General features: G+C 39.0%; 1 protein-coding gene across 4 annotated transcripts in view; it reads right to left on the bottom strand.

Annotated features, from left to right (window-relative positions):
* Positions 1 to 26,025, bottom strand: part of NR3C2 (nuclear receptor subfamily 3 group C member 2) — a 337,335-nt gene that overhangs the window by 74,813 nt on the left and 236,497 nt on the right. The gene's annotated exons all lie outside the window — the stretch shown is intronic.

Below are 26,025 nucleotides of genomic sequence, written 5' to 3'. Positions count from 1 at the left end.
TGGGAGCCAGAACTCTATAGATTCTCCATGAATTGCTCCCCCAGGAGCTGTGCAATGGGGAGGCCCTGCTTCCCAGTCTGACCAATATGCAGAAGCCAGCAGGGAACATCTGGTTGGACCTTCTAAAAAGTGTGAAAAACTCCCAATGAGTTCCAAGGATTCACAAAGGCCTTAAACGTCGCATGACAAGTCTTCCTTTTTGGTTTACTCTCTCTTCTGAAGCTGACAGGACCTGCAAGAAACCTTTTTGACAAACTTTTGGGGGAGTAGTATGATGGCCAGCTAGGATTTCTGTCATTCTTATATCTCACAGTAAAATGAGGGGATAAACAAGGTTCTCACAGTACTTCCATCGTGATCTTTCTCAAGTACCAATTACCCTAGAAATGGGTCATTAGCACGGTTTTGTTTTGTTTTGTTTTTTTTCCTTTCCTTATTCTTCTTCTCGAGCAGAATAAAAGACTGAGATGGGATTTTTTTTCAATCATCACATTTCACTGGAAAAATTTAAAGTGAGAATTCTGTCATTTTAGAGAAGCTCCATGCTAGGTCTTGAAATTCTAGATCTTGGCAGGAAATATTAGAGAGGATATACTCAGCTTATGTGAAAACATGGATTTTCTGTTCACAGGCCAAATATAACTTCTGGATTGAACCCACAGGACAAGAACGGTACCCATCCCGTCATCCCTCCTTTAACAGACCGCTTCTCTTGTCACCCTCTCATTGGTCATGTTTTCCTACCCTCCTCATCCCCTTTATTTGCATGGCTGCTCTTTGCCTTTCTACTGCCAGAGAAGGCACACTCAGGAGCCGGGAGAACAACCAAATATCTCTGTGTGGTAAAAGCCAATGAGGGAATGTCATCTTTCTACAGGTTTTATTGGTTTTTGCAGCAAAACCTCTCTCATCGGTACTAACAGGAAAAAGAGCATCGAGTATTCACGAGGCTGGATGCTGGGGTGAGCGGCCAGCACCTTGATTTATGACTAAATGATTAGCTTCTCAATTGATAATAAACAAGCTGCATTTCAATTGTTTATAAATACTCCTTGAGTGGTTGAAGAACTTGAAAACAGGGTTTTTTATTAAAAATTTTCTCTAGTTCCATCCATGTTGTTGCAAATGGCAAGATTTGATTTCTTTTGATGGCTGCATAGTATTCCATTGTGTATATATACCACATCTTCTTGATCCATTCATCTGTTGATGGACATCTAGGTTCTTTCCATAGTTTGGCTATTGTGGACATTGCTGCTATAAACATTTGGGTGCATGTGCCCCTTTGGATCACTACATTTGTATCTTTAGGGTAAATACCCAATAGTGCAATTGCTGGGTCATAGGGCACTTCTATTTTCAACATTTTGAGGAACCTCCATGCTGTTTTCCAGAGTGGCTGCACCAGCTTGCATTCCCACCAACAGTGTAGGAGGGTTCCCCTTTCTCCACATCCTCGCCAGCATCTGTCATTTCCTGACTTGTTGATTTTAGCCATTCTGACTGGTGTGAGGTGATAACTCATTGTGGTTTTGATTTGTATTTCCCTGATGCCGAGTGATATGGAGCACTTTTTCATGTGTCTGTTGGCCATGTGGATGTCTTCTTTGCAGAAATGTCTGTTCATGTCCTCTGCCCATTTCTTGATTGGATTATTTGTTCTTTGGGTGTTGAGTTTGCTAAGTTCTTTATAGATTCTGGGATCCAAAGGGGCACATGAACCTGAATGTTTATAGCAGCAATGTCCACAATAGCCAAACTATGGAAAGAACCTAGATGTCCATCAACAGATGAATGGATCAAGAAGATGTGGTATATATACACAATGGAATACTATGCAGCCATCAAAAGAAATGAAATCTTGCCATTTGCGACAACATGGATGGAACTAGAGCGTATCATGCTTAGCGAAATAAGTCAAGCAGAGAAAGAGAACTATCATATGATCTCCCTGATATGAGGAAGTGGTGATGCAACATGGGGGCTTAAGTGGGTAGGAGAAGAATAAATGAAACAAGATGGGATTGGGAGGGAGACAAACCATAAGTGACTCTTAATCTCACAAAACAAACTGAGGGTTGCTGGGGGGAGGGGGTTAGGGAGAAGGGGGTGGGATTATGGACATTGGGGAGGGTATGTGCTTTGGTGAGTGCTGTGAAGTGTGTAAACCTGGTGATTCACAGACCTGTACCCCTGGGGATAAAAATATATGTTTATAAAAAATAAAAAATTAAAAAAAAAATTTTCTCTAAACATCCTCATGTTAATGTACATAACTTAATAAATTAACAGGCATTGTTTATGTTAGCAACACAGAAAATATGCCATGGCAAACTCAAACCCAACTTGTGACCACTTTAAAAAACATTATACACACACACGCACACACACACACACAAAATGGTAACCGTATGAGGTGACGGATATATAGTAGCTTGTGGCAATCATTACACAGGTATATCACAATACCAACTAGTACACATTAAATATAAATAATCTTTTATTTGTTAATCATAAACTCAATAAACCTGGGGAAAAAAGATATTCCAAATTAGTGGATCTCCACATATTAAATTTTAATGTGTGTACAAATATACCCACAGATATTTTTACATCTATAATATACATAATTTTGTTGCTGTCAGAAAACTTGTTTCTTCACTACTTAGCCAGTGACCACTATCTACCCACTGCGTAGAAGGTGTCTTGGTTCTGTAAGCAGTGTTGAATAACAAGATCTGAGCCTGGACAAGAGATCAGAATCTTGGGGAAGGAAGGTGGATCAATACATAAGAAAAAAAAAATGTATTTAGGCTTGTAAAGCAGACCATGATAAGTGTGGGATCCGTGGTACTGACAAGATACTTGGAGAATTGGATGATGGGAGGGAGAAGTTGTTTTATCTTTCTCAGGGAGGTCACATTTTCCCGTATCTCTCTGCTTTAATTCCCACCATGCTCTGGTTTGCTTCGGGTGTGATTCAGATTACACTGAAGACCCAAGTGCACCAGGCCACCTCCTTCTATAAGGATTACCCAAAGTTAAGCCCCACTGACTCCTCTAAGAGGAGAGTCCCTCAGACCGGAAGGCAAATCTCATCAGAGAGACTTAAGCGAATCTGAGGCAGCCAGAATAGGGAGTCTACTAATTTTGCAGAGATAATAACAAGGTTCTAGAAGATAATCCCCAATGACATATTCTGATACTTTCCCAGCTGGAGACAGGAGGTGGGAAAGGTGCAAAGCAAGCATCTGCCTACAAGGTACTTCTGGGGCTAGACAGATGATTAATATGATTGTTTTTATGACACTTATATTTTATTTTATATAATGTTTTCCTCTAATAGCAACATTTTTCCTCCTCCCTTTTTTCTTTCAATGCCAGTCAGACTCAGGAATGTGTGTACGATGAGGCTATGTATGGAGAAGGTTCCATTTGGGGCCAGAGTTTTGAAGGTGACCCAGCAAGTCTTCCAGGTCTGGCCAGGCTGCGACTACCTTAAACTAATTTTATTAGTGGGGGAAATAGCGATAGTGAAAAGCTGCCATTCACTGAGAATCCTGTATGTTAAGTGCTAGGATGGCATTATTTCCAATATTTTCTTGTAAAAAGATCTCACTGAATCTGCAGAAGGACCTTGCGAGGCCAGTACTGCTTGTCATCACCACCACTCAGTCGGGTACGGCGGTGTGCACAGGGTCACAAGGATGGCACTGACAGGACTGTGGCAGAGGAAGTAGGCGGTGAACTACTGTAGTGACAATGGAAAAACAGAAGACAGAAGCTCCATTACATGTGCAGATGACATCAAATCAGGAGGTCAAAGCGGGGTGAAAAAGGGCCCGGCCCTCCAATGACTTTTACAAGTTCAGCAAGGTTACCATTAGGCTGCCTCTATTGAAGAGAGTAATCTTTTCAGCAGAAGGCATATTATGACCTGTACTGATTCACGAGATATATTCTCTCCTCATTCCCTGGGCAGAAGGGCCAACGTCGGTATACTCTGGGGCTGCTACCGCTGTAGCAGGTGTCCCAGGCTTTATGCATTCGCTCAGGTGAGGGCGCCTTCATTCTGATGGAAGAAGGTACCAAAAGATGCAGAATTCAGACTGGTCTGTGTAAAAAAAATAGTATATATTGGGGCAGAAGAACTCACTACTTCTGATCAAAGATAAAGGTCCTAAGCTCCACTACGACTGAGAGTTGAGTTCTTTGGTCAAACAGATCTTTGAAATCAGATGAACATTCTTGAAAAAAAAAAAATACATATTATTTATCTGCTTTGTAAATTCACATTCTTTAGGAATAACTATGCTATGCTCAAGATCAATATATCTGTGGACGTAAAGCAAAACACGAACAAATAAGCACAAAAGGGGAAAAAAAGGAGAGTAAAAACCTCCATCTAGCTTTATAATAAACTCAAAATAAGAAAAACAGTGCCACGTTGGCTGTGGCTGCCAAGCGAAAGGTCCCTCCCTCAGTTAAAAAGTTAATTCTTTAACAGCTGCAAGGGTTGCCTTTCTTGGCATATGTTTGAGCACAGAATTTATAACACGAAGCATGATCTCATTGGGTATGCAAGGTAAATAGTCTCATTAAGAATGTTTTATGAAGAAACATTACTGTTCTAACAAGGTCAAAGGGTGAACAAGGTATGAGAAAGAGGCAGAAGGCAGTGACCTGGAAACAGACTACAGTGCCCAGCTTAATTTACTGTGCCTTCCTGCGCCCTAGCATGATCTTCCATTGGCTCAGGCCAAAAAGAACTGGTCAGATGCTAGGACACATGCTGGGCAAAGAATCCACAGAAAGGGCCCCAGGCGTGCCTTCTCAAACCAGCAAGCTGGCTCAGTGGGATCTACCTTAAGTAGCAGTACACACACACACACACACACACACACACACACGTTTGCTTATTTATTTAGATTTATAAATATATAAACAAAAGCTTATCCAATAGATATATTAGGTTATTTACTCTTGATGAATGGCATTTTTCTTTACAACATTTTTGGCAAAAGATTCTATAAATAAGCTCTAAGAGAACACTTAAAATACAATGCTTTAACATTTGCCTGAACATCATTTTTTAGGCATGTTTTGATTGTTTTGTTTTTCCCTCTTAGCATTTGTTCCTACTTTAGTGCAGTGGCTTCTTTCTCTTGGTCCCTTTCATTGTACCCAGTGACCTTACAACTCGCAAGTATTCCAGAATTCGAATGCAACGAGGCCTAAATTCAATTTCAGATTTTTTTTTGTGACTACTATTTGTGCACCTAAGAAAGAAAAGCTATGGAGTGGAATGCAAAAATATGCAGATTAGGAGGATAGTTTTATCTCCAATACCAGTTTTCTTCAAAAGATTTTATAGCTCAATATTCTTTCTGTAAAATAATTACTTAGAGCCAAATCATTATAGTTTTAATTCTTTTTAAGGACTATTACTTAACAGCATATTTTTTATAAGGTCATCTCAATTTTAATCAAATTATAAGTAATGCTTTACATTCCTTACATGAAAACTAAACTGACGAGGTTTTAGTTGAGACTACTGATGTGGAGATTATAACTGGATGATTAAAAATTATTAAAACTTCTTAGCAAGAAAAAGAATTGGTGAACTAGATAATCAAACACAGAATAATAATCCCATGAATTCATATAAACATGTATTTTTAACAATTGGCATAACACAGAAAACACTCCGCATTTCTGAGTACGATCACTTTAGTATTTCAACATTAAAAAAATGCAAGACAAAGAAGCAAAGCAGAATTTTTAAAAAATCTTCATATTAGAAGCTAACGCTAATAGAAAAAAAGGATAAGTAAACACGTTAACAAGTTAACAGGATGACATCAAGTTGGGAGGGAAATTAAATAGCCCTGAGGAAACAGAAAACAAATGTCAATATTTGTAGCTTTCATGCATTTTAAATAAATATTACTCTACATTTTATTCCACTGACATTATCAGAATAAGTCTAAATTAAGAATTAATAGTAGCCAATGATGCATGTACTTGAAAAAAAAATTATTTTTCTAGGCTGGGATCTCTTCAGGATACAGGCTGAATTGGTCTGGAAACTCCCAGATAAAGCTGAGCCAAACCAAATGGCCTTTTTTGAATAAGTGATTCTCTTGCATTTGCTTCTCGTGTTTTCATTCCAGCTTTTCTCTGCACACAGGGTTAGCGCTAGAACATTCTGAGGCACTCTGATGATGTCTGTGTTGGTAGGTCGCAGGTCACAGCTGAGGAGGAGCCTTCTTAGCTGCCTGGTGGTGAGCAGAGCCATGCCAGGGTGGGGGCGGACTCCCATGCCTGCCCTCTCCGCTCTGTTTAGAAGACGAACAGCTATTTTTTTCATCTGGTATTCTGCCACAGTGTAAATTCCAGAGCTTTGGTGGCTCTCTCAAAACCTAATTCAGCACAGCAGGCAGGACAAAAGCATCTTTAAAAGAATATACTTTCCATTTAAGTTTCAAAAGTAGTCTTCAAATTTATATCATTTAGCTACATGTAAAAAAAAAAATAAAAAAAGGTCCAAGAAAGAATTTCAGGAAGTTTTTGTTTGTTTGTTTGTTTTTAGGGCAAAAAAGGTGGTTTTATTAAAGCACAGGGACAGGACCCGTGGGCGGAAAAGACTCAAGAAAGTTCTTAATAAATATGATGCTAACCCATAAAAAGAAACTTTTTTAGGAGAAGTAAATGTTAAATTCCTTTTTATATTTCATGATTCCTTATAGTCTATTTTTCCTTCCCATAGGAGATTGAACTATAGATTTAGATGAAAATAAGCCTACCCTTCTCCATCACAGCTGGAAGATGAGCTGCCCTGAGGAGGTCTTCTGGAGACTATTTAAGTAGTACAGGAAGGATAACTGGGCCATTCTGAAAGTTTTTCTTTCAGGCTACAATTCAGATTTATGTCACTGTAAGTAATTTTTAAAGTAATGTCACATTTACAATAAGGAGATTAAACAAAAACAGTTATGGTTTCTTCTCACAAACTGCCTGCCATTTTCCCCTTAGTATTCTGCTCATATTCCAAAGATGGGTTTCCCTTCATTTAAAACACAGTCTGCTAGGCTGTTGTGATTTTTAACACCCTTCTCTGTAGCTCTGAAGGATGGATGGTGCCTTTGATGGTAAACTGCACTGATGGCTTTGCTGGTGCTCGAACGAGGCTCTTCTAGCATCATGGGGTGGCCCATGGCTGTCAATCCCAGAGCACAGGTCTTGGCTAGAAGTCAATTCTTCATTGCTGATTTGGGTTGGAGCCAATTTCGTGCTATGATTTTCAAATGGACAATATGCTTCTAAGGCACATACAATGTAAAACACCACTTTTAGTGCCCATAATAATTTTTAACTTCCATAATTGAATGGGGGGGGGAGACACAAGCCTATAACATTCCCATTCGAGAATTTGTAAGCTGTCATAGGAATTTCTTCAGTCCTAGAGTTAAAATTCAAAATTCTTTCCTATATTCAACTATTCTCCCTTTATAGGTATGATCATAGATAATAAAGATCATGAGACATGCTCAACATAAGAACGTAGTCTATACTCATTTGTTTGAGTTCTATATTCTCATGCTTAGAACGTATCAAAGCACACAGCAGGTATTAAATAAGTGCTTACTGAACAAAGAGGAAAAAGTGAAAATGAATGAATGCTCTGCTGATATTCTACAACCAGTCGCATTTCTTAATGTGATGACTACAGTCACCATTCTCTAACAAAGCTCTTGAGGAAAACAATATGTTGGGTTTCGTCCCAAAGCCCAGTGAGCTAGGCCAGTCTATACAGAAAACAGCTCTAGCCAAGGCTCAACCCAGCCTTAATTTGATCACAAAGGCAGGTCAGGTGTCTCCAAGAAGAAGAAAATCAAGTACAGTAGTGGAGGGCAGGCAGCCCTGCTGGCTCTAACCTTGAGAGAGTCTAATGAGAGATGATAAAGGGAAAAGCCAAAAGTTACGTTTTTTACCTCTTTAACCTCGTAGAAGAAATATTCTATCTAGAGACAAAATCCAGGAAGGAGGTACTCAACATTCCTAATCTTTGGGCCCAATTAGTATCACTGAGTTAGACACAGCAGCATGGGTTCCTTTTTGTGGGCATAATGATGGGAAATGACTCTGCCCTTAACCCTGACCCATCCTTGGGAAAGAGCGCAGGATGCAGGGAAAAGCTGTGGTCTTCTCCTGCCCCAAATGACTCACTAGTTCAACACTTGATATCCAAACTGTTGGCACTCTAACAGAATCATAGCCTTTTAGGACCAGAAGGTACATCACAAAACAGTCAGTTTAATCTCCTCGTCTTAAATCAGAGGAAATAAAGTTCCAGAAATTTGAATTTGTTGAGATTCCAGCTGGTTAAGGTGAAAGATACATTCAGCCTCATCATTTCAAGTTCAGTGGCCTATTAGCGGTGTTAGCAGCAATTTTTATAGAGGAGTGGCTCAGTAAAACATTTATCTGTATTTTATTATAGGATGTTGGAAGGCATTTGACGAAAATTATGAGGGAGAAGGTGAAGACCTTTCCTGGCTATCCGATAACTACTTTAATACCTGTTCATATCGCATGAACATGAAGCCAACCAAATAGAATTCTGGCTTTCTTAAAAATAGTTTCTTCAGGATTATCATGAGAAAGTGGTCAAAGTTGGATAAAAAGTTACTTATGACTCTTCGGAAATCCCTTTTACGATGATGGCACCGAAAGCTAAGAAGGAAGCCCCTACCCCTCCCAAACCCAAAGCCAAAACAAAGGTTTGGAAGGCCAAGAAAGCAGTGATGAAGGGCGTCCACAGTTTCAAAAAGAAGAAGATCCACACATCACCTACGTTCGGACGACCCAAGACTCTGCATTTCCGAAGGCAGCCCAAATACCCTCGAAAGAGTGCCCCCAGGAAAAACAAGCTTCATCACTATGCCATCATCAAGTTCCCCCTGACTACCAAGGCAGACATGAAGAAAAGAGAAGACAGCAACACGCTTGTGTTCATTGTGGATGTCAAGGCCAACAAGCAGCAGCTCAAACAGGCTGTGAAGAAGTTTTATGACATTGATGTGGCCAAGGTCAACTCCGTGATCAGGCCTGGTGGAGAGAAGAAGGCATATGTTCGACTGGCCCCTGACTATGATGCTTTGGATGTTGCCAACAAAATTGGGATCGTCTAAACGGAGCCCAGCTGGCCAAATCTAAATACAGTGTTTTTCATGATAAAAAAAAATTTTTTTTTTTACTCATGACTCTAGGTGGCAAGCTGGGTAGTAGACTAAAACTGTTTGCATGATTCTAAGTTGTCTTATCTGCGTATAGGATATCTGTTTTGGTAATGACATCCCAGAGGATATGCCTTATTAGTGACCCAATAATTTCCACGTATCACTCTAATGATAAATTTCAAGCCACTGAATAACTTCTGTAGACCTTTCAAAGCCCTGTGATTTGCACTTAGCTGTTATGATGCAGAGAATGCCAGGCATGAGTTGAAGCCCCTGAAGGCAGGTATCTGCATAAACAGGCCGTTTTCCTAAGTGCCAGGCAGGATTTGGAGAAATGGGTCTTATGTACCTACAACTGCCCTCACCTTTCTGTCTCCACAGAATAAGTATGTGGCATAAATTACCAACTCCAGGAAGTTAATTTTTTGTAACATTTCATATGCATCAGTTTGGTTAAGGAATCACTTACATGAATTATTTCTAATATTTTCAGCTGTTAGAGTCCATGCTTTTTTTTTTTTTCTGGACTTGGTTCATACATTAAATATAAGTTTTAAATTTTTGTATTTTCAGGGAACTGCTCTCAACCAGGGAGAAGACATACGGTATATTACAAAAAAAGTAGGGAAAAGAGACCAGAAATTTTGGGAAGAAAGTCTATAAGCTAATAATATCCAGCTACTTGGTTAACTTGTCCATGGATACATTTTAATTCCCAAAGTATAAATAATTATTAAAATCTTTGTATATTTTAAGCGCTTAATAAAAGTAACAACATAATCGAGAAGTTCAACAAATAAAGGATCTAAACAAATGAAGAAAAGCAGATACTCCAAAAACAAACATAACCCTACCACTCTAACTGTGGTCTACACATGGTCTTCCTCAGGATCATCTGGGGGATTTTCAAGATGCAGAATCTTGGGCCATCCCAGATCTACAGGTCAGAATATCTACAAGTGGGGGCTGAGGGTCTTCAGTTTTTAGGAACTCCCATATGATTTTTTTTCTTGCATTTTAAAATTGACCATCCTAAACGGTCTGAGTGAGATTACAGAAGGGAGGAGAAACAGAGAGGAGCTGGAAAAAAGGTTCTTAAAAAAAAAAAAAAAAAGGGAAGGGAATGAGCAAGACACAGAAATTAAAACACAGTCTACAGCAGCATTTCTCAGTCTTATCACTACTAACATTTTAGGCCAGATAACTCTTTGTTGCTGGGTTCTGTCCTATGCAGTATAGACTATTTAAATAGCTACATCCCTGGCCCTCTACTCCCTAAATGCCAGTAGTATCCTCCCACTCCAAGCTGTGACAACGAAACATATTTCCAGACTTTGCCTAATATCCCCCTGGGGATATAATTGTCCCTGATTGAGAACCACTGGTTTACACTACGGAAGTTGATAAAAACAGTAACAGTAAGCTAGAAAGATAATTAAATTCTTAGACTATATAAAAAACAATCAAATGAGAACTGAAATAAGCAGCATACTAATTTATTATGCTCCTAAAGTTAGTTTCCTTGATCGCAGAAGTCATAAACTGGAAGTGAACTAAGTAAAATTTAAAAACTTCGCTTTCATCTTTCAGACTTTGGCATCTTTCACCAGAAATTTTATAATTCTGATATCTCAAAAAGAAATCTTAAATTCTGACAAGATCTGCGTATTCCACCCCCCCCCCCAAGGCAACAAACGCTTGGAGCTGAGAGCTGGCTACTCCCCTCAGACAGAGCACTGGAGGTCTTCCCCTGTGCTTCATAGATGGGTTAATTCTGTACAAAATTCTCTGTATGCATCAGTAGTGCTGTAAAAGATTAGGACCTATCCATAAACTTAAAATTCATGTTTAGCCTTTTAGAAATCCAAATCTTATTATCTGGGCTATACTGAAAACATAATTTACCAACAACATGGGCACACACACCGGCACACTAGAGAAGTTCCCACAGCTTAGTGTAATCCCAGTCTCAGGTTAGCGATTCAAAAGCCATGGCCAATTACCCTACCATGCTCAAAGGGTGTGTGTACTGACTGACAAGTGCATATCCTGCATGTTATTACACTCATAAAAAAATGAGTAATGACTGACTGACTTCAATATTCTCACATTAAACTTCAAGCTGGGTTTTTTACAATAACCTTCCTTACTAACCATCCATTAAAAGAATATTTGTTCCTGCAATGAAACAAAACAGTCTTCCTTCAGCTGTGTTGCTGGCACTGCTCCCCATGGTCAACTTCCTGCTGACACCACCTGGAGGTAAAAAGGTCCACACCCATAGGTTTATAGCCTACTTCCCATCTTTGGAAGTTGCACCTTTCCCCTCATCCCATGAATGGTAGCCCTGCACACAGCCTAATGAAGCATACAATTAAGCATGACTATAACATAAAGGAATTTCCAGGTATAACCTGTACAGAGTTGCTTCAATCAAGAGTGTAGTTTTACACTATTCAGCTCGGCAGATTCACATTTTTCTCATGGATGAGGGCCTTATAGGTCCTTTCTGATAACACACTCCTTCTTCAGCTGGCAGGCTTCTCTACTTCGCTGAAATGGGACCAAAACACTGTCTTCACATTTATGGTCACAAACACAGCATTGCTTATTTCTGCTTCACTCAAATGTCTGCCCAAACATGGGCTGAGCACTTCTGTCAATCTTGGTGAAGTTCTTGGGAAGATGGGTTTCTTTTCTCACCTGAAATCAGCATATATGCCTGACTTTGACTTTGGATTATAACTGTTCTGGAGACCATAGACCATAGACCATAGACCATAGACCATTACACTGATGTAATTAATGAACCTGGGGACTTGGGATCCCACTAAGCTGCTCCTCCAAATCTTCATCTTAATCTACTCATCTCAGGTCTTTTGCACTCCTGTATTTTTTTTTTTTCTTTTCTTTCCATTACCTTGTAACCCTGTTTTTTTACATTTATTTTAAAGGTTCATTTCTCCAGTCTTTTCACTCTGGGCCAACTCAAAGGATCCTCTCTGGACCTTGAACTTAAAGCTTCACTACCAATCATCAGACCAGGGCTAGAATTTCCACCTTGACAGCTACAACAGCTAACCCAAAATGCTATCCTCCTACACTGGAGACAAAAACTGTGGTTAGATAAGCATAATTAAGAAGTTCAAACATCACATAAAATCCCCCATCAACAAACAAAGAGATACACAAAAGCCTTTTTGCAATATATTATCATTTAAGAAGTTGCCAGTTATACTATATAAGTCAACATTATGATCAAGACTTTTTATATGTTTTTTGGAAACGGTACCTTCCTGGTAAGGGTATGGAAACAATAATATTTATAGTAGAACTTTCTTAAAATATCATCCTTGGAGTCTTTGTTATGGGACTGGTTTCAAAATGAGAATACTGTGCCTTAAATAACTGTCTAACCAAACTTAGAATTTTTTGCTATGGTCAGCTTAGTTATATTTGTGCAAAGTTTAACTGCATGCTCATGCATTCACCCACTTATCCCATGAGCATTTATTAAACACTGATTTGTTTAAGTGCTCTAGATATAAAGACAAAGGGAGAGCTCTGTTCCTGAGAAATTCAAAGACTATTTGACAAGAAATACCTATAAACAAATAATTGTAGTCAAATCTGAGAAGTGCTCCAACAAAGGCTTTGGAGTTACAGAGGAGGTATTAATTAACTTCACCTGAGGAAGTCATAGAAAGCTTTATACAAGAAGTCTTAATGAATTATATGCATATTAATATCCTGAAACTGTCTAAAAAGGAATGGAAGTTCTCCCCACTGTGCAGAAGACTCATCTGTGAGGGGTCCTCAGTGTGGAGGTGATGAGTTTTTTGAAGGAGGAGCGGAGTGGGTTAGAGACTTGTCAGCAAAGGGGAGGAATATGTAGGACATTTCAGAACTGTGTGGACAAAGGCGTAGCAGAAGGTTGTGAACAAGAAATCAGAGTGGCTTTAGGGAAAGATGGGATGGTGTCAGGGGGAAAGGAGAGAGGCAGAGGAGCTGGGCAAGTGTGGACAGGACCCAAATCAGGATGCCATCCGGAAATCCCAGAGTGGTAACTGTGTTTTCTTGGATATAAATGGTTAATAGTGTGACGACAAAAGAATGGTCCCCCAAAGACATCTACCTCCCAGTCTCCAGAACCTGTGAATGTGTTACTCTGCAGGGCAAAAGGGACTCTGCAGATTTAATGACATTAAAGTAGGGGAGATGCATTTAATCTGGCTATGAAGATGGAAGCGGGTCACAAGCCAAAGAATGTGGGCAGCCTTCAGAAGCTGGAAAAGGCAAGGAAATGAATTTTCTCTTTGAGCCTCTACCTAGGATCACAGCCTCCTGACACGTTGATTATTTTAACTCAGTGAGACCCCTTTTGGATTTCTGACCTCTAGAATTGTGAGATGACAAATGTGTGTTGTTCTAATCCTGTGGTACTTTTTATAGCACTGATAGGAAACTCATACACTTAGGAATACAGGCGGCTCCCTTGGCCTGCCTGTGTCTGCTGCAAATGAGAGGCCCTTGCTGTGCCTGACAAAGGGACCTTGTCACTCACAGCAGTGAGGCTGACTTGGCAGGAACTTCCCCACAGCATCGAAGCAGAGGGAGCTGTGGGGTGAGGGAAGTCACCAACTGTGTGGAGGGCACAGCGGAGTGGCTGGCAGGACCCGTTGCACTGGCCGGTGCCTATGAGCAGTACAGACCCTTTCCAGGGCCCAGGAGAGGTGGAAGTGAAAGGGATGTGTGCGGGCTGAAAACAGACCATCATTGTATTTATGGCTTTATGCTCAGTCACAGGATCCCATTTATTTTATTTCAAATAACCTAAGGGGAGGCTTCAGAGTTTCTTTATTAAGGGAGAAAATGAGTCAAACATTTTGAAAAAAATCGACCTATTGGATAGGAAAGCCTGCTGGGAACAGGGCAGTTAGTGAACCTTACAGTAAATAAATCAAATAGAACTAAGTCTTTCAAGTTTTATTTTGAATCTGTTTTTTAATCCAGGGCATTTTAATCAAAGCTCTTATATATTTAAAGCCTGATAAGGAGTTTTATTTAACCACGAAACAACTGGAAATGTGTCACCACCATTATCTGAGAAGTTTAATGATGTGGCCCAAACCATCTCTACTGAGCCAGGATGGAGAAGTGGGTCAGGAGGTTCTTTACTCTGAAGAACAACTGTGTGGGGAACAGGCCCACTCGAGGGCCTGGAAGACGGAACGCACACAGACATCTTCGGGCCCGCGATGACATGCTGGAGAGAGGAGCACCACGGCAGGGGTGGTGGCACTGTGTGTGTGGGAAGATGGAAACTTGCTCCCTTTGGGCTCCTCCCAGCTCTCTTCAGGGGTGCAAATGTCCACACATGCCCAGAGTATGAGGTGGGAGCCAACAAACAAAAGTCACGTGACACTGAGGAGGGTGCTTCTAAATCAGTTTCCTGTCTTACAACAAATCACAGTCCTGTTCACGTTCCCTCCTTTCCCCCTTCGCTTTCTTCCTGAGATTATTCTCTGCCTCCTCATCTCCTCCACTCATGGCTCCCCAGAAGACAACTCTACGGCCCTTGTTTCAGACTTGTCCTCTCTCAGGATAAGAAACCAATGTTCATTCTTTGCGTTTTGAGCACTCTGCCCCCCATATTTGTAGCATTTAAGTGTATAACTTATAAAGTACTGCTTTGAAGAGCACGGACCACTAAAGCCAGTGGACTAAAAACTAACACGGCCCTCTGTAAGTCTGTGTTAGGGTTAACAAGGAAAATACAAATATGTTAACTTAAAATATCATTTTTAGGGGACTTCCCCCAATAAAGAAATATTTTCTAAATGCTTAATGATTTACTTGAGAAAAAGAAAAGTAACACTAAATAGAAAAACAAAACAAAACAAAACAAAACAAAAACCTAAGGTGCTTAAAAAAACCAAACAATGAAAGGGTTTTCTTCTGTTAAGAAAACTACTACCAATGTTCTAGTAACCCTAGAACAGTTGTTTTCAGCTCTAGTGAACTGATGTACAATGTAGGTTTTTTTCAAAGTAAAGATACCCATGCTCCTTAAGATTTACTGTATGAGGGCTCTGAGAGCAGGGCAAGGGCGAGTGTGAATATGATATGCAGCCAGAACTAAGAATGACCAGGCTAAAATATCCCTTAATTGCAGAGTCCTCCTGGGCTTCCTATCTTTCTTCTGCATAATCTTTTGAATGTGGCTTAAATTTCTAACCTGACTCAACTTAGCTTATCTAAATATATGAGCATATACAGACTGGGAATTTGTTTTTATTCTACAGGATTTAAAAGAAAAAGAAAAAAAGTGAGTTGGGGCGCCTGAGTGGGTCAATCAGTTAATTGTGCAACTCTTGATTTTGGCCCAGGTCATAATCTCAGGGTTGTGAGGTCCAGCCCCACGTCAGGCTCCACAGCGGGCATGGAGACTGCTTAAGGTTCTCTCTCTCCCTTTACCTCTAATCCTCCATCCCCACCCATCCAAAAAATAAATAAATAAAGGAGCTAATTAACATATGCAAATGTTTCTAAGTAATTATCATGAACTGCCACATGAAGGTGAAACTGAGTTTTTACTGGTGAACTACTCTAGTTTTAGAATCAAGAATGGCTAGAGGTAATCTGGGTGGCCCAGTAGGTTAAGTGGCCCAGGTCATATTCTTGAGGACCTTGCGGTCATGGGATGGAGCCCTGTATCATGGTCTGCTTCAGATTCTCTCTCTCTGTCCCTCTAGCTTACACTCTCTTTTTCTCAAATAAATAAAATCTTAAAAAAAAAAAAAAAAGAAAGAAAAAAAGAACGGCTTGATTTGGCTATTTCTAAATTAAGAAAACTGTGTTAAAAAAGAAATCTTAAAGAATTAAAAACATTACAAAAAAAGTTCTTCATAACAGTTTGTCTCCTGACTTCTCTGGCAGTTATTGAAAGTGAGTTCTGAAGTTTCTGGGGAATCAGTAACATGCTAGTGTGGTTCAGGAACTGAAGGGAGCAGGCAGAAGGTTAGCTTCTAGAAAGTGGCTCCCAAAGTTCTGGCCTTTCTCTACAAATGTTTCCCCTCATGTTACAAGAGCTACAAAGGAGATAAGACATGGTCTGTGTTCTCAGGAGACTAACCAGAGCTGCCTCAGTTGTCCTCAAACTAGAAATGATGGAAAATCCTCTAAGATGGCCAAAAATCTTCACGATAAAGTCAGTTTAATTTTTTGGCAAGAATGTGAAGGGCCTAATCTCATAATTTGAGTTCAGGGAGCAGCATCAAGTGAAGATAGGTGCTAAGTTGGAACCGGGGTGGTGTGCAGTGGGAAGGGGATGTGTGGTGCTTTTTTAAGGCTTCACGATGCAGAGCTGCTCCTTTCCAGACAACGTCCCACACAAGGATGGGAAACTGCCATAAAGCCATTTGCACAAAGAAAGCAACCAGGATGCACCACATATCAAGGGGCAGAGCCAAGGGAAGCCATCTTGAGGGGCCACCACGTTGATCGATAAATACGAATCAAGAAGTTAGTGGATAATACCACTCCAAGGCAAAGACAAAGAACTCCAGGGATCTATGCCACCGTCAACACTAATGGTGCTCTTAAGGCCCTGCTGCAATTCTTAATGCTTATCTGGCCCATAATAAATTCTTCATTCTTAAAGATTAGGTCTTTGAAAGCAAGGCCAATGCCTGCCTTCTCATGCCACACTGGCGACATCATGGGGGGATATCGGAATTTCAGAGGCACGTGACACAGATTTGCTGAACAAATCAATGGACAGATGCAGCAGAGATGCCCTTTTATAGAGAGTATGATTCTCTCCTACACAAATTAGATTCATCTTAATATAAAAGATAAGTATATGGTAACAGAGTAACTGCTTATCTTTATCACTACTAAACATATTTCATATTATTATCCTCTCAAAACAAATACTGTACAAAACACTAAGGGAGAAATATACAATTACATTTTGGAGTTTCTTATTTTTATGACCTAACTCAACAACTGCCTTTATATCGTTGTTGATAGATCTCCTTTTCAAAATAATGAAGCAGCACATTCCGAAGAAACCATTTTTGTTAGCTTTGCTAGTTCAGCTTTTAAAGTCTCTTGTTAAAATGTAAATCATTATTTTTTAATCAGTAAATAAAGTGCTCAGCAAACGTCCATCTTTATTCTCTCAATATATTAAAGAGAACTATTACTTTATTAATCACTGCAGTATGTATTTTATAATTCAATAAATCAATAAAAATATTTTAAAACTCTGTTAGAATTGGGTTAGCCTTTAAAAGGTATGTTTTCTCTATCCCAGAAAAATCATCATCTTAAAAGATTCTAATTATATTAAATATACATATTGGTACCAAAGACTGAAGAACTGTTGGCAAGTTAGCTGGATGGTTTTTTGTATATTCTAGAGGTGAGGACAGAGGACTTTTTGTAACATAACTAGTTTCTGCTCCCCATCTTCCCACTCGTAACATTTTACTACGAATATGGGGAGAAGATACTTATTCAGAAAGCCAACAAACAGATGACCATTAGTCTCTAGGTTTTCAAATGGAAAAAGATTAAGTTACATGCCTTAGTGGATATACCTGTTCAGTAATTTTAACTTCGTGAAACCAGTGTTTGAGGTAGTAAAGTGAATTCTACAGAACAGGTGGGAACTTTACCTAGAAACAGTGTTCACCCCTTTCTAAGCTGAATGAGTATGGTAAACCTATGATGCTTGATTTTAAGTGGTTTCATCTTCTCTAACATTTCCTTAGCCCTTATTCCCTACCTTTCCTTAACCCCAGAACTCATCCTTTCTCCTAGAGTCTGGCATTTAGGGTCAGAGAACAATTGGAGTATATAGAGAGATGTTCTACAAGAGAATGTATACTTTACACATTGATTCTTTTTTTAGTTAAGATTTTTTATGTGTGTGTGTGTGAGCTTTTTGTTTGTTTATTTTTAAAGTAGCTATGTCAAAAATTCTTAAACTCCAAAATGAAGCCTTAGTAGTTGTGTTCTAAGAAGCATGAGAAGTTATTTTCCTTTATCAATTTGCTAACTAGAAACAAATGCTTTTTTACTTTTAAATGTATGGATAACTTATAACACGTGAATAAAAATCAGAGTTGAAAAAATGAACTGATTTAGGGGATTCTCTACAATTAACAAATGACTGTAATTGTTATGAGTCTGTACCGAATCTATTACAGTATGATTGCTATCTATACTTCCAATTCCTTTCTGAAAAATGGGATCAAAATGTTTCTTGTCAAAAATCATCAACTGTCGTGCCCAGGGGTCTATAACCTGCCGCATCGACCTGGGTAAGGTAGGGGCAGCAGAGGCAAAGACCTCTGGAGGACTCCACCCAACCAGAAGGTCCATACTGGTAGGGATCAACCAATCGGCCCAGATCCTTTCTTGGGAAGTTTGAATATAGGATACTTAGGTGACAATGAAGCTGAGAGACACAGAAGGCAGTACATAGAGACAAGTGTAGTGAAAACCACAAGTAAGCAAAAGCACCTAGTGAGGGAGAAAAGAACTTCTTCCTTGAAAAAACAAGCCATAAAAAGAGAGGGAAAAAAATTAAAGAGAAAGCCCTAGAGATTGAAAACTTGACGTGTCCAAAGAATATCCCAAAGACTAGTTGTGAAACCAACAATTTTCTTAAAATAAAACTGTCTCCTGAGGTAACTTCAAAAAGTGTAGCAATATGAAGCTCCAGGAACAAAACAAAACTGAAACCAAAACCCCCCATAGTTTATCAAAGAGTTGGAAAGCAAGTGTGTATTGCAGAAAACATCAGTGAATGTATGAAAGGCTGCTGTAGTCCAGCCAAAAGAGAGACTGTACACGTGAGGCACTGCGCAGGACAAAGGGCCAGGTCTGACGTTGGGTCTCTGGAGATCACTGTAGCCAGTGACAAGTTAGCCTGGCCCCAAGTCAAGACTAAGCTCTCCCACCAATTAAATAAGAGGTAGTGACAACCTACAAGGAGAGACCACAAATGGAAAAAAAAAAAAAGAAAAAGTTAAAGGAAACATGGACATAACAATGGGTCTCTGCATGCCAAGCAGAATTTTTCCAACATCTCTGGGTTATATATTTAAAAAGACAGAAGGGAAACAGCCTACTTTAGTAAGCTTGCCAAGGCCCAAGTATGTCCCTACAAATGCGTATATTCTTGGGACAGACGAACCTTTGATTTGAACGCCTCTACTACTTCTAAGGTGTCATCAGTCACAAAATAAGACCCAATATAATTAAGAGTATTGTGAAACTAACAAAAATTAAATGTACATATTGACTGCAAATTATATAATCATAATAGCTAAAATCTGAAAAGAAGAAAATGCCTTGGAATTGAAGAAACACAGTAAATCTTTAAATTCTGCCTGCTTTGGGATCAATCCTGAACTTTCCTCCATGAAATTTTGCAGGGTAAAAATGCCAGTTGTTCAATTCAAGTTATATTACTGAGACAATTAATACCGCTTAACTTATACATGAAGATTAAAAAGAAACATACTTTCACTGATTTATAAAAATGTATTATTTTCCCCTCCAGTTTACTGTTCAACAGTCCCCCTGAAATTCTTATTGTCTACAAGCAAGAGGGATTGGAAAGAAAAAAAAAAAAAACCCAAGGAATGGTATTTCTTCATAAAATTCGGTACACTTGGGCTTTCTAAACTTTTACAGACTACTGCATATCCTACTGCCTCGGGAGACCCTTAAAGATATAAAAATTGTTTTTCTTATTGGATTTCAGATATTAAACCTACTCTTCACTGGCGTTGATCCTGTAATTTCTCTCACCAGACCCACAGTGTATGTGAGTTTTGCAGGTGACCATGCCAACTAGTTGCAGCAAGTCGCTGGCAGGTAAAGTCAATTTCCCTCAAGTAAACAGACCCCTCTCCTTGGGCTTGGCTCGGCAGTTATGACTCTGTCATTTTCCCATCTCTGGGTCTTTTGTTTTTCACTCACTTCTCCATTTTGGTTTTTAAAAGCATTTCACAGCAGGAGATTGATTTACTGAGGTCTCTAATCTCTCTTCTCCTTTTCCTCCTTCCTGTCCAGGGACAACTCCTTTGGTTATCTGTATATCTGATTCTCTACGTTTTCTGCTCAATAGCAGTATTATTTTCAAGTGTCCCTTCGTTTTTAGTTCAAAACTGTGAATTCTATTTTAAGTTTTATTATAAAACATGCTCATTAAAAAACTGGAAAGGCAAAAGAAAAACTTTGACTATACCCATTCATATATCTACTATATTCCTACATCCACTGTACTCACAAACCCAGCCATTTTTGGTACTCTATGATCTCCCCCCAACCTCTTGACTCCTGCAAGTCTTTTCCTATAGAGCTGTAATCACAAAATAAGTAACTTAAATAATTTTGCATACTAAGTTTTCATTATTACTTTTTTTAAGAAAATTTCTGTGTTGCTATGTATTTTCATTGGCATTTTATTGGCTTATTAATATCGCATTATGTGGATGAATTTTAATTTACAGATTTTCCTTTCTCTGGTTCCATTCTCATCAAGAGTTCTTGATACAAGAGTTCTCTGTTTCTTTGAACGCTGCTAGAATTAGAGTTATGTTTGGTTCCGTTTTTTACCGACCTGCCTTGGCTCTGTCTCCAGAAAGCAACTTGGATGTCTACTGTTGCTTCCTATGCCTGACTTCCTCTCTTTGCATGGGGTATGGTCCATTCCGAAAGGAATAAGTAGACTTGCCTGACAAGGCTACCCTTCAAAGGAAGGCTCCTGCTGAACTGTGTGAAAGTGATGGGTGGCGTTCAGGAAAGCTGCCGATATGCTTTGGAAGTAAACTGGAACCCAAGTTAGGAATAGCCTGTGGTTTGTAAAGTCTAATTTCTAAAGCTACAGGAAGGAAGATTTTAATATTTTAGAGTCTTCATTAAAGGAATGTGAAAGTGGACTTACACTAGTTAATGAAAAATGAAACGGGGGGGTGTGCTTTGGAAGAGAGAAAGACAACAGAATCAGAATCCTTACATTGCATCTTTTAAGTCTCTGATGATATGATCTTGGATTCCAAATTCCTCATCTGTAAATGGGAGGATAGAAAAATCTTCAAGAAAAATCTTGAAGACCCCCTCTGTATTCTATGGCGAGAGTACAGTCAACTGAAAATACCTTCCCCCTCCCCACACACTCATTCTTGGTCTGAGGGCCACTTGGCTTTAATGCTATGTTTTATCTATTTTTGGAGAAGCTCTTAAAGACCTGTATAGATCATCCTCTTCAGAACACTGGCAAGTAAAAGTGATTAATTCCTTTGCAGAAAGCTATGCAAAGCAGTAAATTCTCATGCATATGGAACCATGACTTTTTTAGATCTACTGATAGGGGCTATAGCAAGAGTGGCAGGCCCAGCTTGGGGCCAGGAAAGCTGTTATTTTCCTTTCAATTTCTCTGTTGACATTCTCACATCTTCTGCTATATTTTCCTTTGCATGCAGCCTAAAGCTCAGCAGGATTTTAAAGAAAAGGAATAGTGCTTGTGGTAGGAAGAAGGGAGTGGGTCTAGAGAAAAGGGAAGAGGCACATTTTGTGGCTTTAATTTTTGAGAACTAAAAATCTACTTGCTCTTCTTCCGTCCTCCCACTCTCTAGGGTAGAGGCCAGCATGGGGACAACGGTTAAAATTACACGCTAACCAGCTGATAAGATAGGAAAAAAAATTATTCTAAAGTATTTTGGATTCCTGAAGCCTTTGGGACGGGAAGGCTAATTTTGTTCCCAGAGTCATGGTCACTCACCAACAGAAAATGCCTTCCAAATATTACACTGGGTTGGCAACTGCCTTATCCCCCAAGAGAGACAGAAGGGAAGAAGAGTGGATCAGAAGAAACTGGACAGCCCTGCTCTGTTAAGAACATGGGTGAGACTGGGACTTGTCTAGATACAGGCTTGTAATTTAACTCACATTTTTAATTTACAAAACTGCTTCACGGTAAAAGGTGAAAATTCATGTTTTTTTGAATATAATAAAAATGCTTGCATTTCTTATTGCCCACATTGAAACCAAGAGCAAACCTTCAAAATAAATTACAGAAGAAAAAGAAAAAAAATTCCAGCGTATGTCACCGCAACTAGATAATTAGTAGATGTTAAGGATGTAATCCATGAGCCAGAAGTGGTTAAGTTAGAACTTGAGCCTAAAGAAAAAAGTATCTTCATAAATATTAATTTCTACTCTGCCCATTTTTTGACTCAATACTTTCAATGACAAAGATTCACAGTATGCTTTCTCTCTAGTAAAATGTTTTACCAAAACCCACAGAACCTATGCCGCATATACAGAAACTAATGACAAATGATGTGAATTCTAGATCAGGTCCTGTGCCAAACCCCACTCACAGGTCATTACAGACACAAATGAAAAAGCAGGATGCTGCGGCTGCCATTAACAGACAATCTGGGCCATTTTAGATGTGCCAATCTACAAATAGCAGACCTATGTCGAGCCACAGTGATGCTCGACACAGGTTTTGATGCCAGGGACGAGATCTGAGTTCCCTGGCTCTGCAGCCTTAGGCCTGTTCTTTAACCTCTCTGTGCCTCTGTGAACTCATTTCCAAAACGGACAGTTTTAATAGTATGTATCACTTGTTGTAATGTGAGGCTTAAAAAGGATGACACCTATAAAAGGCCTAGCAAAATGCTTAGAACACAGAAGCCCTCAAAAATGCCATTCAACCATTCATTCCTTCATTCAACAAATAGCTACTGAATACCTGCTTTGTGCCAGGCACTGTTCTAGACACTGCAGAAAAGGCAATGAACACAACAGACAAAAATTCTTTCCCTGCTGGCGTTTATATCTCAGCAGAAAATATCTCATTGAATAGTGGTTACAGTAATTTACTCTTATAGCTAAATCAGTGGGTCTTGATGCTACGCAGGGTACATTTACCAAAGTCTGGAAACATTCTTGGTTGTTACACCTGGGGTGAAGGGACTGCTCTTGGCATTTAGTAGGTATAGACCAGGGATACTGATACACAAAGGACGCAAAATATCAAACACTGCAGAGGTTGAGAAACCCTGTTTTACAGGTTATGGATGGGCTTGGTTAACCCTTAACAAAACCCTACAAGGGAGGAATTATAAATATGGTTATTTTTTTATAATAACTAACAGTACTTATATTTTATAGAGTATAATTACATAATATTTATATAATATTTATGTATTAAAGTTTTATGGTCTTTATAAAGTACAAAATATATATACAGGCACTTTTAAAGATACCTCAGTAGTGTGCAAGTATACTTAAGTTCTGATTTTGGAATTTACAAAATCGATTTAAAATTTATTTTATAAGCAATGGCTGCACCCTTGTGCCATCTAGATCTTAAACAATTAATTTCTCCAGTTCTCATTCATATGCTTAAGGAGGTGATCTTTGTGCCACATTTGCACTGATTGACACAACAGAACAAGATAACAGTGTGGTATCCTAGAAGCACCAGACCAAGAATCCAGAGCTAGAAGGCCTATGTTCATCATGTCACTCACTGGCTGTGGTATTTTGGGGCAAGTCACTTAGCCAGTCTGGGCTGAGATTTACGATCAGCAAAACGTGGAGCAAAAACGTCTTTCAGATCATGTGTAAAAGAGCTACGAGTACTTTCAATCACAATGAGCACGGCCACCGCCCAGCAAATCACTGACATGTACTGAGTGATCACTTTCTTTTCACTGCACACTGACTCAGTCAACCCTCATCACAGCCTCTGAGGTAAGCAGGCCAATGACTGCAAGCTAAAGATAAGGAAACACGGCACGGAAAGGTGGTAACTTGCTGGAGGTTACAGGGTCAGGAAGTGGTAGGGTAAGGGTTCCTACCCAGGCAGTCTGGCTCCAGAACCCATCCTCTTAAACAGCACGAGTCTCTCCGGCTGAGCGGTTATGTAACATCTTCTGGCCCCACTCTGCCATGAGCCGCCTCAACTGGCCACAGCCCATACTCCTCCCGATTTCTAAGAGTCACTCTGCTCTGTGTGCTGCCATGTTTACTCCCAAGTCCTGACTAGTGGCCAGTTGCATTTACCAAAGCAAAAAAGAATGAAGTCTCATTTCCTTTTCAAATTATTTTATTTCTTTTAAATTGGTAGTATATACGCAACGCATTAAACAAAATACAAAATTCAAAGGCACGGCGGATAATAGAGTGACGAGAATTCTCCTTCCTATCCTTGTCTCCGAGCTATCCACTCCTTTCTACTGAGACAACCAGCACTACTAGTTTCTTATAAACTATTCCAGAAATGTTCTATACAATATATATATATTTTTCTAAACGAGTTAAATCACTTGTAGTAGGCAAAACATCCAATACTACAATCTTATTTTTTTCACTAAAGATTATTTTGGAGATCAATCCATACAGAGCTTCCTTTATTGTCTGAAGAGGATCTGTAATTTATTTAACCAATCCTAAACATATGAATATTTAATGTTTTTCTGATGGTCAGCAATACTATGATATCTTATGAATGTATAATTTCTTATATTGCAAAAATGTACTTAGGACTCATTAAATCAAGGGATATATGTCCTTTACCATTTTATGGAAATAACTGAATCACTCTCTATACGGGTTGTATTACCTTATATTTTCACCTAAAATGCATGAGATCACCATTTTCTGTATCATTAAACAATATATCATAAAAATGTTTTATTTTTAGCACTTGTAAGAAATTTAACTCATATTTTTAATCTGCATTTCTGTTATGATTAGATTGAGAATCTCTTCATGTGTTTCAAGAACCAATTATATTTCTTTTGTCTACGGATGTTCTGTTCATATTCTTGTTTTGTTCAATCTTATTTTTTTTTTTTTTTTTTTTTAGAGGGGAGGAGGGGGTGAGGGAGAAGAAAATCTTAGGCAGGTTCCACACCCAGCACAGAGCCTGATGCGGGGCTTGATCTCACCACCCTGAGATCATGACCTGAGCTGAAATCAAGAGCTAGATCCTTAACCAACTGAGCCACCCAAGCACCCCTCAATCTCATTTTTATAATAACTTGGTTTCTTTTTCCTATGGAATTATAGGAGATTTTTATGCAAAAAATAAACCCATTATCTATAAGTTGCCAGTACTTTCCCCCAGTTTCTTATTATTTGCCTTTGTAGTAATATTTGATTTGTAAATAGTGTTGATTTCTTAATTCTCTTCTTTCATAGCTTCTGAATTTTATACTTAGAAGGGTCTTCTCCACTTGGAGAGTATAAGAAAAATCCCTCTTTTCTTTTAGTACTTCTATGGTTTTATTTCCAAGTTTAAAACTTTGAAAGATTACAATTTATGTGGGTGGGTAGTATGAGATTGGACTCAATTTTCTTGTTTTCCAGATGGCTTCCCCAGTTGTCACAATAATTTCTGTTGAATAATCTATCCTTTTACCACTGATCTGGAATGACAACTTTATTATACACAAAATTCTCATATTATTTATTTCTTTGAATTTCTGTTATTGTCTTACAATCAATAAATAAACAGATCATTTTAATTATTGTAGTTGTATCATATGTTTTACTATCTGGTAAAGGTAGTCGACCTCATTATTCATCTTTCCAGAATTTTGCTGGCTGTTCTTTAGGAACTTAGAATCATCAGTTGGTAATTTTGTTAGGATTGTGTTATATTTACAAATTCATTCAGAGAAAATGGATACCTTTAGCAGGCTGAATCTTCCCATCCATGGACATCATATACTTTTGTGTT

The sequence above is a fragment of the Mustela nivalis genome, assembly GCF_964662115.1.
Source record: "Mustela nivalis genome assembly, chromosome: 4".
NCBI lineage: Eukaryota > Metazoa > Chordata > Mammalia > Carnivora > Mustelidae > Mustela > Mustela nivalis.
This window is presented reverse-complemented; position numbering and strand designations above follow the sequence as displayed.